The 18,710-nt window shown below is 36.6% G+C and overlaps 1 long non-coding RNA gene across 1 annotated transcript in view; it reads left to right on the top strand.

Annotated features, from left to right (window-relative positions):
* Positions 1–17,068, top strand: part of LOC141378686 (uncharacterized) — a 28,461-nt gene extending 11,393 nt beyond the window's left edge. The window contains exons 2-4 of the long non-coding RNA XR_015515440.1: positions 6,344–6,393; positions 12,073–12,192; positions 16,089–17,068. This is a non-coding gene — a long non-coding RNA (uncharacterized LOC141378686). The remainder of the gene's footprint in view (positions 1–6,343; positions 6,394–12,072; positions 12,193–16,088) is intronic.
* Positions 17,069–18,710: the final 1,642 nt, after the last annotated feature.

The following is an 18,710-nucleotide window of genomic DNA, read 5'->3' as shown; positions in this document are numbered from 1 at the left end:
AACAGCGGCCTCTGGTGGATTTACACGAGAACAGCAGGTACGAATGGCACTTGCGAGAGAAATTTGAGCACTTAAAAAGCGTACACAGCGGCCTCTGGTGGATTTGCAAAAACTGTAAAAAACAAAACAAAAAAAACGTACCCCCGTGATGTATTTCGCGGTCTCCAGAAACATCTATAGCGCTACGTTTTCAGAATGAGCCTGGGTTGCTTTTTTTCTAGTTTGAACTGCAGCAGTATTGCATTTCTGTTTTGGCTTTAGGCACAATTACTGTCATGCTAGCTACTCGCTAACAATTGCATCATGGTTGCATATGGTGCTGTGCCAGCTGGCAAAATACACAGATATACTGCAGAACGGTTATCACTGGTACAATCAAACCACATCAGTCTGTCTGAGAAGGTGTTAATTACTTCAGTAAGGCCAGAACGTTTCGTATTTCCTCGGGGAGGCTCTCAAATCATGAATCAAAGAGTTCGAAACGTACAAAACTCACTCCATTAGCTTTAATTCACCCACAGGAGAAACTCTTCCCTCCGCTGTCGTCCTCTATCACCTGGCGAGATGATAGCTTTAGCCAGAGGAGCCAGAATCAAGATGCTTTGTGGGATGGAAGTCGGGTTGTATTAGCCATGCAAGCCTACAGCAGCAATTAACAGGGGGACATTAAGATCAGTGATATCTCATCTCCGATCTCCACCCTCTGCTGGATCCCGGTGCTGCTTTTTTACGCCTCAAATACTTCGGAGGAGATAATGAGTCCTGTCAAACCTCCAGTTTTCACACGAAAGCTCTCTTATAGCATCACGTCAGCAGACAGCCATTGAGGTCAAGTGGAATCAGCAGAGGAATCAGATTGTAGCTGCATGTTTCTTGCGAGCATCTGAGGAGACGGTTGTATTTAGCATGTTCTGGCTGCGCGATTGAGAGTGAAATTGGACATTATGCACCCAAAGGAGAAATCTGACACCACGTTGAGTTTAATCTGGAGGAATTACCATGTTTCTGACTTATTTAATCGCTATGGATTACATTTAGTTTGTCTTTTTATAGTGCCACTGGATCTGAGCTGCATAAAATTAGACTGGAGACAATCAGGAATCAATAAGTGCGCGAGACAAAAATATCTTATATCTCTAGTTTCTGATGTCATCTGCAATGGCATAGGGCAGGACAGGCCAGTTAGGACAATAATAATGTCACAGATAGTAAACTATTTGGTCGCACGTTAAATTAGGTGGCCTTAATAATTAATTAATTAAATTATGTATACATATTAATTAAATTCCTATATTTTCTTTTTTTTTATGAAATATTGCAGTTTTTAATTATATATGATTTGTCTGTGCACATATATTCTATTCATTTTTAATCATTAACATTGTCTCTTCTGTTCTCTTGTAATGTTTAATGGTGTGTAACCTGTCACTCTTATGAGATCTACCAATAGCAAGCCACAATCTACTTCACTAAAAAATCAACGGATAAGTCATTTTATTGTCACAATTATACCTTTTCATTAATTTTCTAAACATGAATTGTGTTTTTTTATTGTCATTCTAAAAATTCCCAACAGTGTCATTCTCATCATACCTCAAGTTATGTATTATGCATAATATCACATTATATGATCTCAATGTTGACAGTAAAAATGACAGTGGTGGAAATATCATTCATTTTCTTTTTCTTTTTTTAATGTATTGCTATAAGACTAACTTTAAAACTAGCATTGCATCCTGCTCGGGGTCTGTCCTAAATACAGAGTTTTACCTCCTGAAACATAAAAAGCAAAATATTAATATAAAAATCAAAAGTGATTCACTAAATAAAGTTTTAGTCCTAAAGCATGCAGATTTATAGGGATCACATGGTCACAGTTGTTTTGTAAAAGTATATTAGAATTCAAAAGTGTGATGTATGGCTTTGTTGTTAGTCCTGGCGCATGTAGTGCGCTTAAAAAATGATGTGCTGCTGTTCAAACTACTTATTTAAAATGAGCTGCAACAACACAATTCTTGAGATTTTGTTGGAACAACTTAATTGTTTTTTGTTCAATCCACTTTTATTTGTTAAGTTAACATAATAAGTCTGTGTAGGGTTAGTGTATATTTTGGTCATTCGATTTTCATTTTAAAAACATTGAAAATGAGCCGTTTTTTGATTTTTGTTTTAAAATTAAAAAACGAAAATTAAAACTTAATGTGTTTTTTGATTTTCGTTTTTGAATTTTAAAACGAAAAAAAAAAATGAATTTTTCGTTTTTCAATTTCGGTTTCTAAAATGAAAATCCAATGACTAAAAGATACACTGACCATGTGATAACATGAATGAATTGTGTGGGGATTTTTTTATTTAATTTTTATTTTTTTTTGCATTGTAGTTGCTACTAATTAAGTTCATTTGTATCCTTACCTGACTCCACATCATGTTAATCCAGGAACTTGAAGATTCTGTCACTATTTACTCACCTTCAAGTGGTTCCAAACCTATATAAGTTTTTTTTTCTTTTTCTGTTCAACATAAATGAAGATATTTTAAAGAATGAACAAATTTTTAGTTTTGAGTGAACTATCCCATTAGAAACAATATTTGACTAATGAGCAAAGCATGGGTGTTGGTATCAATTCGATTTCAGAGTCTTGGTAGAGAAGAGCATCTAGAGCCTCAGGAGTGAGTGATGAAATGAGCAGAAGATTGAAACCTGCATTTAGCCAAGTAATTATAGCAGAAAGCTATTTGTATAGAGCGTTTTACAGAGTGTAAAAGAAGGTCAAAGGATCCTCAATCTTGTTGGCAATGCCTGGCATGTAAATTAATTGCAGGCAGAGGCTTTATGGAATAATTGAATCAAGCAGCCGACTTATATCGGCATAAAATGGCAGAGCTAACCTTCAGATATGAAGTGAATCTCCAGAGACCGTCCTGTTTTCCTCTTTTATTCAGCTATTTCACCTTTTCCTCTCTGCTGTCGAGATAAAGAAAGAGGTGCAGCAGTCCAGCGCTGAGGTCACAGTCGTTTGGAAAGTTACTTTTATTGGTGCTGTATGCACAGTTTTGACTCTTCTAAACCATAATATGTTTGCAGACCAATTATACAGTTTAACCAATTATATTTCAGCATCTGGGGTTGCCTTGGTAGAAAACACAGCTTATTTAATAATAATGATTCTAATAATAAATGTTATATTTGATAGCGTCTTTAAAGGTGAATCTCAAAGCACTTTACACAGAAAAAGCTAAAGAATAAAACTATTTTATTTCAGTCACAAAGGCTGCCTTAATATATGTGAACACAAAACATGTGACCTCCGCAACACAGTATCCTCTATAGATAAACTTCAGTTAGTGCAAAACGCAGCTGCCAGAGTTTTTACCAGGTCTAGAAAATATGATCATGTCACCCCAATTCTATCCTCCTTACACTGGCTGCCTGTTAAGTTCCCTTTTGATTATAAAATATTGTTATAAGTTAATATTGTTCAAACCTTCACTGATGCTCCAGAAAGAAAGAAAGTCAGAATTATTAGCCCCCCTTTGAATTTTTTTTCTTTTTTAAATATTTCCCAAATGATGTTTGACAGAGCAAGGACATTTTTATTAAATATATTTTTATTAAGTATGTCCTACAATATTTTTTCTACTAGAGAAAGTCATATTTGTTTTATTTTGGCTAGAATAAAAGCAGTTATTAATTGTTTAAACACTATTTTAAAGGACAAAATTATTAGCCCCTTTAAGCAATTTTTTTTTTCGATAGAAGTATTTTCATGACTTTCATGTGTTTTATTGTTTGTAGTATTTTTTCTAATTGGGAATTTATATTATGTGTAGATAATGCCTTCCCTTGTAAAAATCCTCAAGACCTATTTATTTATTGATCATGTATTTTAATTAAACAATATTATGAAGATACTGCTTACTAGTTCAGTCTCTTTCCTGCTTTCAGTAATGCAAATTACTTCTTACCTATAAAGCTTTAAATAATCTAGCTCCTGCTTATTCAACCAACCTTCTGTCTCCATACAATCGAACCCGCTCTTTAAGATCTCAAAACTCAGGGCTAGAATAGCAAAGTCTACTAAAGAAGGTTGAGCCTTCTCATTTATGGCTCTTAAACTCTGGAATCGCCTTCCTGATAATGTCCTAGGTTTACACACTCTCTCAGCTCAAAACTAGATTAAAGACCTATCTTTTTAGTAAAGCATACACACAATGTGTGTTCCATGCAGTTGAGTGGGCTTGATAAAAACCTGTTGGACACATTTCTCCTGTCTTAATGCACTAGACATTTTGGTAGAAATACTCATATGCTGTATATGTTTATTTCTATGTTTTGTTTGTAGAAAAAAAGATGTTTTTTATTTTGGAAACAATTCAAATTTTACACACGTAAACATTAGCTGATCAGTTTACAGTTTAAGGCTCCATGTTCAGGCATTCTTATGATCTGTTGGTGTTGTCAATCTGGCAACCCGCATGTGCTTCAAGTCAAAGGATGAGATTCCGGTGGAAAAAAAAAAGCTTTTTGAATTTGGACAGCAGTACCTATTTCAACCACTAGGTGTCAATCCCACATGCTGCACCTTTAAATGTAATATAATGCAATCTTTTGTTATACTTCTTTAAAAAATACTTATTATTCAACAAGTTACCATTTAATTAATAGTAAACCTAGCACAATTTTAAAGAATTAACACAAGATTGTAATATATTTTATAGGGCAAAACAGCATCGAAATCGCAGTGTTTATCTGCAATAGTCACATTGCAGGATCAGATTTATTATTGGAGATTAAAAAATAAAAATATTATTCTTTTTACTGTTAGACTCTCCAGAAAACCATAAATTACTGTTTATTTAACTTTTATATTTGCTTTTTTGTATTTATACACTCACTGGCCCCTTTATTAGGTACACCCTACTAGTACCGAGTTGGCCCCTCTTTTGCCTTCAGAACTGCCTTAATCTTTCTTGGCATAGATTCAACAAAGGTAATGAATATATCTCTCAGAGATTTTGGTCCCTATTGACATGACAGCATCACATTGTTGCTGCAGAATCGTCAGCTGCACATTCATGATCTCCTGTTTCACCCTATTCCAAAGGTGCTCTATTGGATTGATATCTGGTGATTGTGGAGGCCATTTGAGTACCGTGAACTCATTGTCATGTTTAAAAAACCAGTCTGGGATGATAAGAGCTTTATGTTGTGTAATCCTGCTGGAAGTAGCCATTTGTAGATGAGTACACTGTGGTCATAAAGGGATGGACATGGTCCGCAACAATACTCAGGTAGGCTGTGGCTGACACGATTTTTTAATAATATCAGTTGGTACTAATGGGCCCAAAATGTGCCAAGAAAATATCCCCCATGTCATTACACCACCAGCAACAAGGCATTTGTGCCCACAGTACTGCCGCTTACTGGATGTTTTCTCATTGTTAGACTATACTCTGTAAACTCTAGAGATGGTTGTGCGTGAAAATCCCAGCAGTTTCTGAAATACTCAGACCAGCCCACCAAGTCACTTCAATCATCTTTCTTCCCCATTCTGATGCTCTGTTTGAACTGCAGCAGATCGTCTTGACCGTGTCAACATGCCTAAATCCATTGATGCGCTGCCATGTGATTGGCTGATTAAAAATTTGCGTTAACGAACAGTTGGACAGGTGTACCTAATAAAGTGGCCGGTGAGTGCATATGCTTGTTAATTATTATGACTTATGCAAACGCACTCCATAGAAAAAGATTTGATCATCTTCTCAATCAGAGCTACTCAATTCATCTGGTAAAATTATATTCATATCGCAATATACAAACTATTGCAATGTCAGATTTTTCCAACTGTGCATGGGCATTTTTACAGTCGGAAATGAGTTTGTCTTTGCTAATTACGTCTGCATCCATCTGCTTTGATATGTATGTGGATAAATTCAGAAATTGCTTCATCAGCACCAGGAAAGAGTACATGGAGTGTGTAATGACATTTCAGCTAATAGATTGTTAATTAATTGTACACATTGGCATGCTAATTTTAGCCGAAGAGGCATGTTAATCATTTGTAAAGAGGCAATCAGTGCTCGCGATGCTTGCAGTTAAATCATCACATTACTTATTTACTCAGTGTCCTCTAGATCATGAGCTATTGGATGCCAGCGCTCGTGCTGTTTCTGCTTTCCTGATGCGATTCATCACTTGTTGTGAAGTAAATCACTGTAGCATTGTCCGATGTGTGTAGCAAACATTGTTTTAAGACAGATCTTTTTAATCAGTCAATTGACTCTTCAATAGCTTAGTGTTTTTTTAAGGAGTCATCATGTAGTCTCTATTGTCTTGTTTCAGATCACTGTGAGTTTCTTCTGTTGAACACAGAAGAAGATATTTTGCAAACGGTAAGCATTAACGTTCATTTGTTTTACCATGACAGTTAAAGGGTTACGAAACACCAAAACACATGATGGGCCCTATCATATACCCGACTGTAATGTGCAAGATGTGCACAATTTGTTGTTATTTTTAGACCAGCGCAACTAATTTTCACGTTTTGCGTCACACTGTTTAAATAGTACATCCATTTGCACCACTTTGTGGACTCATGGGTGTGCTGGTCTATAAAGGGAGGTGTGTTAAGGCACATTGTTCGTGCGTTGCTATTTTGAGGAACTAACATAGACAACACCATTGACCATCTAAAAGCTGGTCTAAAGTCCAGAGCAGAGCACGTGAGGTATGCTATGCACGTCCAAATGCTTACACATTGCTGAATACACACAGGATGTACAGCAGTACACAATTATGTTTGCATATGAAAACAATTAAAGGATTTAAATGTTACAAAAATTATTATTTTCTACAGTTTATTCATGACAAGCATTTGTGTGATGTTATTATTAATAGCAGTATTATTTATTATATGCATAATTATGTTTGTTTTAATAAAAACAAGTTTAGATTTGTCCACCTGTGGGATTTTAGATTAGCAAAATAAAAACAACTGCAAAAAAGTAGCTCCTGGGACGTATTCGGCGCTCTCCAGAAATGTATACAAGGGTACGTAATCAGAATGAGCCTGGGTTGTGTTTAACAGAGCAAGTAATTTTTCACAATATTTCCTATAGTATTTGTTCTTCTGGATTTCTTCTATAAATATTTTTTGTTTTATTTCGGCTAGAATAAAAGCAGCTTTATTGCTTTATTTATTTAAAATCATTTGAAGGTGAATATTATTAGCCCCCTTAAGCAAAATATATATATATATATGTGTGTGTGTGTATATATATATATATATATATATATATATATATATATATATATATATATATATATATATATATGTGTGTGTGTGTGTGTGTGTGTGTGTGTATATATATATATATATATATATATATATATATATATATATATATATATATATATATATATATATATATATGTGTATATATATATATATATATATATATATATATATATATATATATATATATATATATATATATATGTGTGTGTATATATATATATATATATGTGTGTATATATATATATATATATATATATATATATATATATATATATATATATATATATATATTGACTACAAAAGAAACCACTGCTGTACAATGACTTGCCTAATTATCTTAACTTGCTAAATTAACCTAGTTAAGTCTTCAGTGTCACTTTAAGCTGAATACTGGTATCTTAAAAAAAAAAAAATTATGTACTGTCTTCATGGCAAAGATAAAATAAATCAGTTATTAGAAATGAGTTGGACATGTGTTGAAAAAAATATTCTCTCCGTTAAACAAAAATTGGGGGAAAAAATAAACAGTGTGGGGCTAATAATTCAGACTGTATATGAAAAGCCAGAGTGGATATTTACAGATAAATCAGATCATCACAGTTGTGCATCCAGTAAATTTCTTATTGAGAAGACAAGTCTGTCGCATTGAAGCCGTTGGCTCTATAATTTTCCAGGAAAGCATGACGTGCGCCTGCCTACCCGACTCTGGCTCGCAGCTAAAATATATAAAACTCACTCAAAATAGCCTTGTGTATCAACGCCCCCTCACACAGGTTCATGGCCTGCCCACAGCCATCATATTTCATCAATCTTTCAGCCACGTATTGACGGGACGTCCACACGCATTTGTCTGATGGGCGTTGTGGCCCTGTGAAATATTAATTTCTGGATTATGGGAGGCGCTGTCCCTAAATGTGAGAGGTGGGATGGTGCCCGGGGTGCTGAAAACACTCGTTCTGTTCATTAACCCAGCAGAGATTATGTTCATAACTAGTACGATGGAACATGTATTGATCTCTTGCATGCTTATAGACTGTTTAGTGCATGAGTATGCCAGCGTTGTCATTCTGACATGCATTCATTGCACACAATGAAGATACTTAATTCAGGACTTTAATGACATGTCTTTTTAATTATGTGCTTTATGAATGACCTCTATATTGGTTTACAGTCTTTTTAGTTTCTTGTAAGGTATTGTTTTATTTTCTTGTGGTGTATCTGGTTCATTTAGCAGTCTGAAACATTATTACCAGAAATTATTCATATGGAGTGTGAATACACAAAAAACAGTACATAGAAAAATATAATCTGAAGTCATTAGTACATATAATAATAATAATAACAATAATAACAATAATAATAATAATAACAATAATAATAATAATAATAATAATAATAATAATAATAATAATTCATTCATTTTCTTGTTGGCTTAGTCCCTTTATTAATCTGGGGTCGCCACAGCGGAATGAACCTCCAACTTAACCAGCAAGCAACCCATCTCTGGGAAACATCCACACACACATTCACACACACACTCATACACTACGAACAATTTAGCCTACCCAAATCACCTTGACCACATGTCTTTGGACTGTGCGAAGGCAGTGAGAACATGCAAACCTCTCACAGAAATGACAACTGAGCCGAGGTTCAAACCAGCGACCTAGCGACCTTCTTGCTGTGAGGCGACAGCACTACCTACTGCGCCACTGCCTCGCCTACTTATTATTAATAATAATACATTTTCAAAAAATAATAAAAATAAAAATAATAATAACAATAACAATAGTAATAGTAATAAATAATAATAGTAGTAGTAGTAGTAATAATAATAATAATAATAATAATAATAATAATAATAATAATAATAATAATAAAACAGATTTTTAAACATTGTCATAGAAATGAACAAAGGTTTTTTCAAATTTGTTTATTTAGCAAACAAAAAATTTCTGGGACTGTCTTCTTTTTTTCAAGAGCACAATAACTTGTTTAGCTTCCAGCAAACATAAAATTAGCAGCAATCTCTCTTGTTTGGTCACATTATTAACACAGCTAACAATATGCTGAAAATTTATATTTAAATGATATTTGTCCACAATTTTCTAAGAAATTTACCAAATGGTTAAAAGAAATTGAAAAATATAAACCTAATTTTTTAAATTTATTTATTTATTTTTTTAACTAAAATTAGGAGTTTATAGTACATAATTATTGAAAATATAATACTGAACTGAAAAAACATCCTGAAATTGCTAGTAAATTTCACTAATGATCCTAAAGCTAGACAAAGAGAGAGAATTGATCATAAAATTTTGAAGTCGACAAAAACATAATGTTTTATAATTAAACATACTCAAGTATTGTTAATAAATTATGTCAAATAATAAAAACGTGAGACGTAGTCCCTTGGACGTTTCTGGAGACCGCGAAATACATCCCGGGAGGTACGTATTTTTGCAGTTTTTGTTTTCGCAAATCTGATGACCGACCGTCTGACTGACTGACTGGCCGGCCGACCAATTGACTGACCCACCCTCCTCCTTCCCTAAACCCAACTAATTTTATCAACAGACACACCCACCCGCTTACTTCCCTAAACCCAACCAACGATTTACAAAAGCCGTCCAGAAAAAGAAAAGCCCTCGTCAGATTTTTACCTCGTTTTCTGATTTTACCTCATTGTCACCCTGATATTTACTTGTTTATTTTATTTACTGAATTTGTTTTTGTCTCACCTGATTCCTGGAACCGCTCTTCCCCAAAACTTGAACCCTGTGGTCATCATCGTGGTCAACTCCTCTCTGGCGTCTCAAGTCAGCCAACGTACACGATGAGCTAAATGGACAGACTGGTTGCAGCGGTAAAGCCCTCCACTCAGTGGTAAGTGGTCAGCTGGCAAGCGCGAAAAGAAACGACGTCATACCGCCTGTAGCATTCGTTTAAAAAAACAAAAGCAGTCATACATACCTCCGGCTACAAAATTCGCATACTCCAGAAACGTCCACAGGACTGCGTTTTCAGAATGAGCCTGTGTTGAGTTTTTTTGTGTGAGAGTATTTTGACCAACACATTTACACATTTTCCCCACTGTTTATTTATGACAAAGTATAAACGGCATATTAAATGCAAAGTAAAACAAGAGATATAAACTATTTATGAGTTTTTGTTGTAAGTAAAATTAGGGCACACTTGGAAGTTGGCTGAGGCTCTTTAGGCTGGCCATAAAACGAATATTAAAACATGGCAATAGAGAGCAAAGCCACGGCCTGTTCCCGTATTCACAGCCAAACTTCTTGATGACAAACAAAAGCGAGTCACGACGGAGTGTTCAGCGAATTAGCATATCCAGACAGCGAATGCAGCTAGGTTATGCAGTGGTTCTGTGTTTCTTATGCAAAAACTGTCGGGAGGTAAATAAATTATGCACATCAATTTGAACGGGGCACATACAGAAGCAAAAAAGAGAGACCGCTGAGAGTAATTAGACCTCAGTGTATGGAGGATGGGGAAATCAGAGGAGGAATTCATAAATCACTTGTTGGATATTACAACTTTACCAAAGGTCTGTGGGATTCATACAGATTTTTTATACATTTTATGGTGAGCGTAACATGCTTAAGGCCTCATATCTGTGAAATGAGATAGCTCTGACTTGCATAAGCAAGTATGGGGGTGTGCGTTTGGGTTCCTGGTTTAGTCGTGTGTAGATTTACAGGAAAAATTGTAACTCACTGTTACGTCCCGACCAGTCTAGGGTTGGTGGGAACAATAGCAAGTGTAAATAAACAAAGAAATAAACTCAAATACTCAATTTAGGATTTCCCCCTTCTCCTGTCCCAACTCACAATAATTACAACGCTGATCAAGTAGTAACAATATTTATTATTTACTTAGACAACAAAGATAGAAGCATCTCTTCGGAAGGGAATCCAGGCCAAAATAACAAAATAATAAACTTGCGGGGAAATAATTCTAACTTACCTGCTCAAATAAAAGTACCCCAAATAAAATTACAGCAAACTTCCCTTTCTCCCTTGCTGCCACAAACCAGGAGAAAACGTTTTAAAGTAAATGGCGATTCCCAACCTACCGCTTCTGTTTCTAACCAAAAATAATATATATATAAATATTTAATCAGAAAAGCCAATAGGTTCAGATTTAACAGAGAGCCGTTTTAGAAAATAATTAAATTAGTAACAGTAGTAATCAGTAACAGAAATCGATCAATTCACACCAAGTCAACCAACAATTTGGGGCAGGAGAATGGAGACGCTCGGAACAACAGTGGCGACGACGACGACGACGGAGATTTACGACCTGCACCGAGCAGAAAGATCTCCCCATTGTTCCTCTCCTCCAGCTTATATACGCTCCCACACGCAACACGGCTGGACCGCAATCAAGCGCAGCTCTAGAGGGAGGGGGAGAGAGAGAGAAAGCTGCGCATGCTCCACAGCGCACAACACAACATCAACTTCAAATGCATAAACAAAACACAAATCTGTATATATATAATATTTATATATATAAAATAAACAAACAAATAATACGTTCTATAACGTAACACTCACAAAACAAACTAGAGCTCTGTTGAAAAGCCTAGCAAGAAGTCTTGATGCGTTGCTTATACCAACTGATGCCTTAACCGTAGGGGTGTAACCCAGGTGTCCTGGCCAAGATCCCTTTATTGGCACTAAACCATCATGGCCTCCCAATCCAACCCGTCCACTAATTTGGCTGTACGACTGTCTGTCCACTTAACCAATAGCTGGTGTGTGTTGAGTGCACTGTGGCTGTTGCCCTCTGGCTGCCGTCGCATCATCCAAGTAGATGCTGCACACTGGTGGTGTTATGGAGAGAATCATCTCATCTCAATACCATGGCTGAGGTGAGTCTCAAAAGTTTAACTAAATAAATGAATAAAATCATCCCTTTTCATTTCATCATTTCATTATTCCTGCTAAGTTATTTTTTTTATTTGACACATAAGAATGTTTATAAATAAAAATGTAAGTTCTTAAAGCACCCGAGTATGCATATCAAACTAACACTACATTCCAGGAGTATCCAATGAGCCTCACATTATGTAGAAGTATTTATAGAAGTAGGCAAAAGTTGCTTCTCCTGTCTAATAGCATGGGATAAGCTGCTATTGCACTATTAGCATGCGCTAATGGGACCCAAAGAGAGAGACCGAGGGCTAATTACACTGTCTGCTCATTAGTGGGCCGTGGGGGTTGGAGCAACAGAAAGTGCTGGTAAATAACAGTAGTTTCAGCCTGGGAGGCGTTGAAGGATGTGTGAGAAATGGGACGCTCTCCAAACCAACAGCTACAGCATTTAGCGGATGTGCCGATCACGCTGTTGATTTCCAAATTGTCAAAACGGCTCACAGGTCTCCAGATGGCTGTTCAGGGGCGAATACATATGATTTGACAACAGAGAAAGTCAGCAAACAGCAGAAATCCTGCAGCATCAACACCTGAAGATATCATTCATGCAGAGATCTTCAGAGTGCGATATTAATTAGGTTTAAATGAAATGTAGAGGAATAATAATGAGCGGGAGAAAAAAAAAAACTCCATTAACATTTAACAAGCGGTAAAATGGCGTAACACAAACAACAGCACCTCTGGGCTAAATACTAAATCAGACCTAATTAAGATGGCGGAAATTATGAATATAAATGAATGCGGAGGCCTTCGGGATGGATGGGAGCATGCACACACTGCCGAACGCACAAACGATCGCAACTTTAGCATCTACACAAAGAAATTAGGAGTGACCCGAACAGGTGCTCATTACAAATGGATGTCAGACACAGCACTAATGAACCTCAGTGGGAGAACTGATGATTTCCAGAACATACAAACAGAGCTTCTCCTTCACTATTAGACAGTGGTTCCCAACCTTTTTATCACCGCAGACCGGTCAACAGTTGTAAATTTTACAACGGACTGGTTGGGGGGTGGAAGGGGCTGCGCTCGTGCATCCAGGTTAATCATAAACAACACAATGCAACTAGCGCATGCGCACTATAGCGGTCTGATTATGTTTCAATCAAGGTTTATATGCATCAAATACATAACATCTGTGCCAAACATCTCAACTGTCGAACATATTAACAATAATATTGCCGGATTAAATGTATGCATTGGCATGTTACAGCCCTAATGAGTATGATTATGTAAAACTTCATATAGATACATATTGCAATGATTTCGGGTACTTAGCGATGCACGCACACACAACGTTATATGCACGATCCTTAAATGCTCTGCTGATTTGGACTCTATAATACCTGTTTTATAACTTTAAACTATCAACAACCACTACGTTCTTCGCGCTCCGTGATGGATTTTGGCATAGACCATTTCACGTGAGATGGCGGGGGTTAGTGGAAGAAACCAAGTCGTGGGAGGAATATTTCTACAGCAATAATGTATGATTTTTTCATGTGGCCCGGTACCAATTGTTCCACGAACCGGTACCGGTCCGCGGCACGGTGGTTGGGGACCATTGCTATAAGACACAAACTGCAGAAGTGTTGTAACAAAATACATTCTTAAAGAGCCCCCGTTGTGGGTTTTTGAAAATGTCCTTTAATGTAGTGTGTAACACAGCTCTAAGTGAAGTGAAGTAACTAGCTAAGGCTTAAATCTGAAAGTGGACAGTTTTTAAAACTATTGATTCATCTAAAAAAAGAGTCGACTCATAGTGGTTAGAATGAATCATCTTCATAACGAGTCTTTAGCCGTTTCGGCGTGACGCGGCTATGAAACATAAGCCCCGCCCAATTGTTGCGCACATAAACCCGGGAAAATTTAAACCTGTGGCCCCGCCCACTAACACAGCAGCAAATACAAACATTCTAAAGTCATCATGAGTCATGAAGATGCTGTGCTTAAATGGATATTATTGAAAGTGTGAGGGAAAGGAGTGCTTTAGCAATCTACAAGCTTACAATGGGCGATTCATTAATTTGTTTGTAACGTTCAGCTTGTTGCACAGAGCGATCGTTTAAGGGCCGTGCGGGAGGTTTGATTTGCATGTGTGTGTTTTTTTCTCAAAGTGACGGCAGCCATGAGCCGCACTCGGAAGTGAAAGTGAAACCTGAGCGCACATCATTTAAACCAGGGCTGTCAAACTCAATTCCTGGAGGGCCGAAGTCCTGCACAGTTTAGTTCCAACCCTGCTCCAACACACTTACCTGTAGGTTTCAAACAAGCCTGAAGGACTCAATTAGGTTGATCAGGTGTGTTTAATTAGGGTTGGAACTAAACTGTGCAGAGCTGCGGCCCTTTTGGAACTGAGTTTGACACCTGTGATTTAAACGATCATAACGCATTTTAGAGTTATGATTACGACAAGCATTTGATATGTTTTTTTTTTCTTTCATAGCAAACACAAAGTGTTGTACATGAAAATAAATGTTTACTGTGTCAGTATAACAACCCAAGCCTATATAGGATGTTGAATTTAATGCAAGAAGGAATCTGATAATGGACAAATTTCCAATTTTACCAGTGAAAACAAATAATCTAATAATGTTGTCAATGACAAATGAAAAGCACAAGTCTTAAACATAATTAATCAACTTTATAATTATGAATAGTTGTATTTTGATGTCATCATTTTACTGTGAATTAACAAACAGGTTATATTGAAAGTGTTCACATTTGTTTTTGTGTCCAATTTGCATTATTACATCCATTTAAAGATGCCATTTAAAGCTCAGACAAAGGTTTTTCGTTGTTGTCATCTTAATCGTCCGCTTTCTTGTAAGCCACACTGGTAAGAAAGCATCTGCCAAACACGCACAAATGTAAATGTCATATTTCCTTTGTAAGCTTTGGAGGAAGCTTGTTTTGGCCATGTGGGAGAGTCTCTGAAGGGAATGTCATTTGGTAGCATTAAGAACAGGATTAACTGTTAAGACCCTTAGGTGGATATTGTGGTGGTTCCCACACAACAACACAAGACTCAAACACACACAAAAATGTCCAAATAAAATGAACATGTTTGTGTTCCTAATGCACATTCTTGGTCATATTGTCAATGTTTCATCAGTGTATGTTTTCTCAGCATTTGCTTCCCTCAAGTCATGAGTTTCGTTCTTCTGTTTGGACACATACGAGTATATTTTGAAGAACGCTGAAAACCTGTAGCCATAGCAGGAAAAACAGATACTCTGTGTCAGTTATTACATGTTTTTAGCTTTCTTCAAAATATCTTCTTTTGCGTCCAAACAAGAAAGACACTCATGAAGGTTGAAACAAGCAAAAGGCTTTCATTTTGTTTGAGATGAACTATGTAATCCTTTAAAAACAACCTGTCATTGGTCCAAAAAGTTGTGTCTGAACCTGAAGAAACCCAGAAATCCGTTAGCGAATAGCACATATACTTTTTGAAAGATGGACTCAAGCAAAACTGAGACATCTTAACAGGCACACAACATCATAAGATGTTAACATTAGATTAGATTCAGGTTGTGATATTAGGCGATCAAAATTAAATGTCTAACCACCATCAAAGAACAATCTTATTTTGACATTTAATAAAAACGTCAAATGACATTGATATTTAGTTGATTTTAGGTTGGAAAGAGACCAAAATCCAATGTCCAGCCGACATCTTACACCAACGTCATATTGACATCAAATAATGAAATATATTTATCAGGGATGGCAAACGAAATTTAACATCTGATAGACGTCATAGTACTAATGTCTACACAAGGTCAAGCTGTAATATCTTTAGACGTTCATATTTGGTTGATTTTAGGTTGGACGTTGGACATTGACATCGGCCTGATGTTGGATTCTGACGTCAACCTGATTTGCATTTCCAAACGAAATGCAACATCTCCACGACCTTGGGGTACAACTTCAATCTGACATCATGTTGACGTCCTGTGCCTGCTGGGATACCATTAAAGCACTACCTGGAAACAACCCAGACTTTATAATTCTTCAAACTGACTAAAAACCAAACATTCACAGAGCTAATGGTTCTCATTGAAAGAGAATTACACATTTTTTGTGTAAAATGCGAAGGAAATATTGTTAATGTGGGTGATGCGGTGGGACGGTATGTAGTGCTGTCACCTAACAGCAAGAATGTCACTGGTTTGAGCCTCGGCTGGGTCAATTAACGTTTCTGTGTGGAGTTTGCATGTTCTCCCTATGTTCACGTGGGTTTCCTCCGGGAGCTCCGGTTTCCCCCACAGTCCAAAGACCTGTGGTACAAGTGAAGTGGGTTGTCTGTTTTGTATGTGTGTGAATGAGTGTGTATGGATGTTTCCCAGAGATAGGTTGCAGCTGGAAGGGCATCCACTGTGTAAAACATATGCTGGACAAGTTGACGGTTCATTCCGCGGTGGCGACCTGAGATTAATAAAGGGCGTAAGCGAAAGGAAAATGAATGAATGAATGAACTTGCTAATGCTTATGATAAAACAAATGCGCCAGACATCAAAATTTTATAATAATTTTTATTAATTTCATCATTTTATTTGCATGAAATCTCATTTTAGGTTACACAGGGACTACAAATATATAATTGTCCAAATTTTTGTAAATTCTTTTTTTTTTCAACCACCAAAAAAAGCTGTTTTCAAGGTTTTTAGTTGTGAAAAAAATCGTGTGAACACCCTGAGCGTGATTATTTCTGTGTGTATGTGTTGTTTACTGATGGAATTGTGAAGTTAGAACATGCATTTTGATAGAACTAGAGTATTAAAATTTATAGTTATTGTTCTTGGCATGAACAGGATTGAGAGACTACATTTTTACACACTGTAGGAGGCAAAATCTTGCGACTCTTGGATTGTACCATAAAGTGCATTTGGAGTTTTACAAGATTGTATGCAAACTACTGTTTAAATTAAAGATAGGGACACTCGGAAACAGCGCACTTGTCATAGTGGCAGAGAGAGAGCTTGTCGCCGTGTGCGATTGATGCTACAGCGCTTTGGTGCAGGGTCTGCTAAAAGCTCTTTGTGAATGTATTTTTAAAGGCTTCCTTACATGTCACACACCTCCCCGCTCTCAGTCCGAGGTAAAGTGCCAGTCGGAATCGCATTAACCAGTCTGACACCAGCCAAAGTTTTGTTGCAACAGTGCGACATCTCCTGAGGTTACACGGGGAGATCCTTCAAGGTGGACTGTGAGTAAATTGCTCGTGGAGAATACAAAGTAATGGTTTACAGCAGGGGAATTAAGTATTGAACACGTCATGCTATTTTTCCTGGGAATGATATCTCTAAAGGAGCTGTTGACATGAGAATTGAATCAAATTTTGGTAAAAATCCAAACAATACAAGAAACATTTCAAGGCAGATGTTTGACCGGCCCATTCTACAGCTTTATTTTCTTTCTCTGAAGTCATTTGAGAATTTTCTTGCCTGTGTTTTGGAGCAGCTATTAAGAATTTATGGTTGCTGAAGAACTTCTAAGAGATTTCAGCCGCTGTCTGGGCTTTCACTGCTTTTATACACCTCCCTTTCTTCATGTGTTTAATACATACTTATTTCATTTTATTACACATAACTTAATTTGTAAACTAATAAGTTTTGTTTTCTTTGCATTTATGGATTTCTTTGGTTATTACCAACATTGGTTAAACATTTTAAGTCAACAGCACCTTTAGAAATAAGTTTTCTGAGGAAAAAAAGTGACCTATTCTCTACTTATTTCCTGGATTTGCACAGGGACTTTTCATTTTTAGTAAGCCAGCTTAAGTGCTTTCGGTGAACTGTCATGCCATTATAAAATCACAGCATTTAAGATCTGTGTTCTTTAAAATCAGTGGTCTTCATTGCCTGATGAAGTTACGATATAAGTTAGGCCAAGACTCAACAGGACCAGACAAGAAGCACTGCATTAATTTCCGTTGTTCTGTGGATCACATCTGTTGCATTTCCCACACCTTTATAACAGTAGTCCTCAACCACTGGGCCGCGGACTGGTACCATTCCGTGAATCATTTGGTACCGGGCCACACAAGAAACCATTAAGTTTTTTTGTTTTATTTATTATCCAAGTCTGAACGGTCTTTTATTTTGAAAAATATTTTATTTTGATGTTTTTTCTCTGTTGCATCTCATCACTTGAGCGCCCAAATTTAACCCACAAGCACCAAACTGAGTAAGAAATAGACGTCTTTGGAAAGTTTATTTGCTAAGGGAAAAAGTCCCAGTGAAGGACCCACAAACTGCCGCAACCCATTTGTCAACAAATCAGGTGAATCCACTATGTCTGTGCAAGAAGATTAACTGCTGGAGATCACAAATGATGGCGGCCTTTTAGGGGTCATTTGCATATTGCGTCTTTTCTAGAGTTCGATCAAGTTTGCCATCTGATTAGTTTCATGTTAAAAATCATTCGAATCATGTGCGCGTCTGGT

Source organism: Danio rerio, chromosome 18 (genome assembly GCF_052040795.2).
Source record: "Danio rerio strain M-AB ecotype USA chromosome 18, GRCz13ab, whole genome shotgun sequence".
NCBI classification, from domain to species: domain Eukaryota; kingdom Metazoa; phylum Chordata; class Actinopteri; order Cypriniformes; family Danionidae; genus Danio; species Danio rerio.
This window is presented reverse-complemented; position numbering and strand designations above follow the sequence as displayed.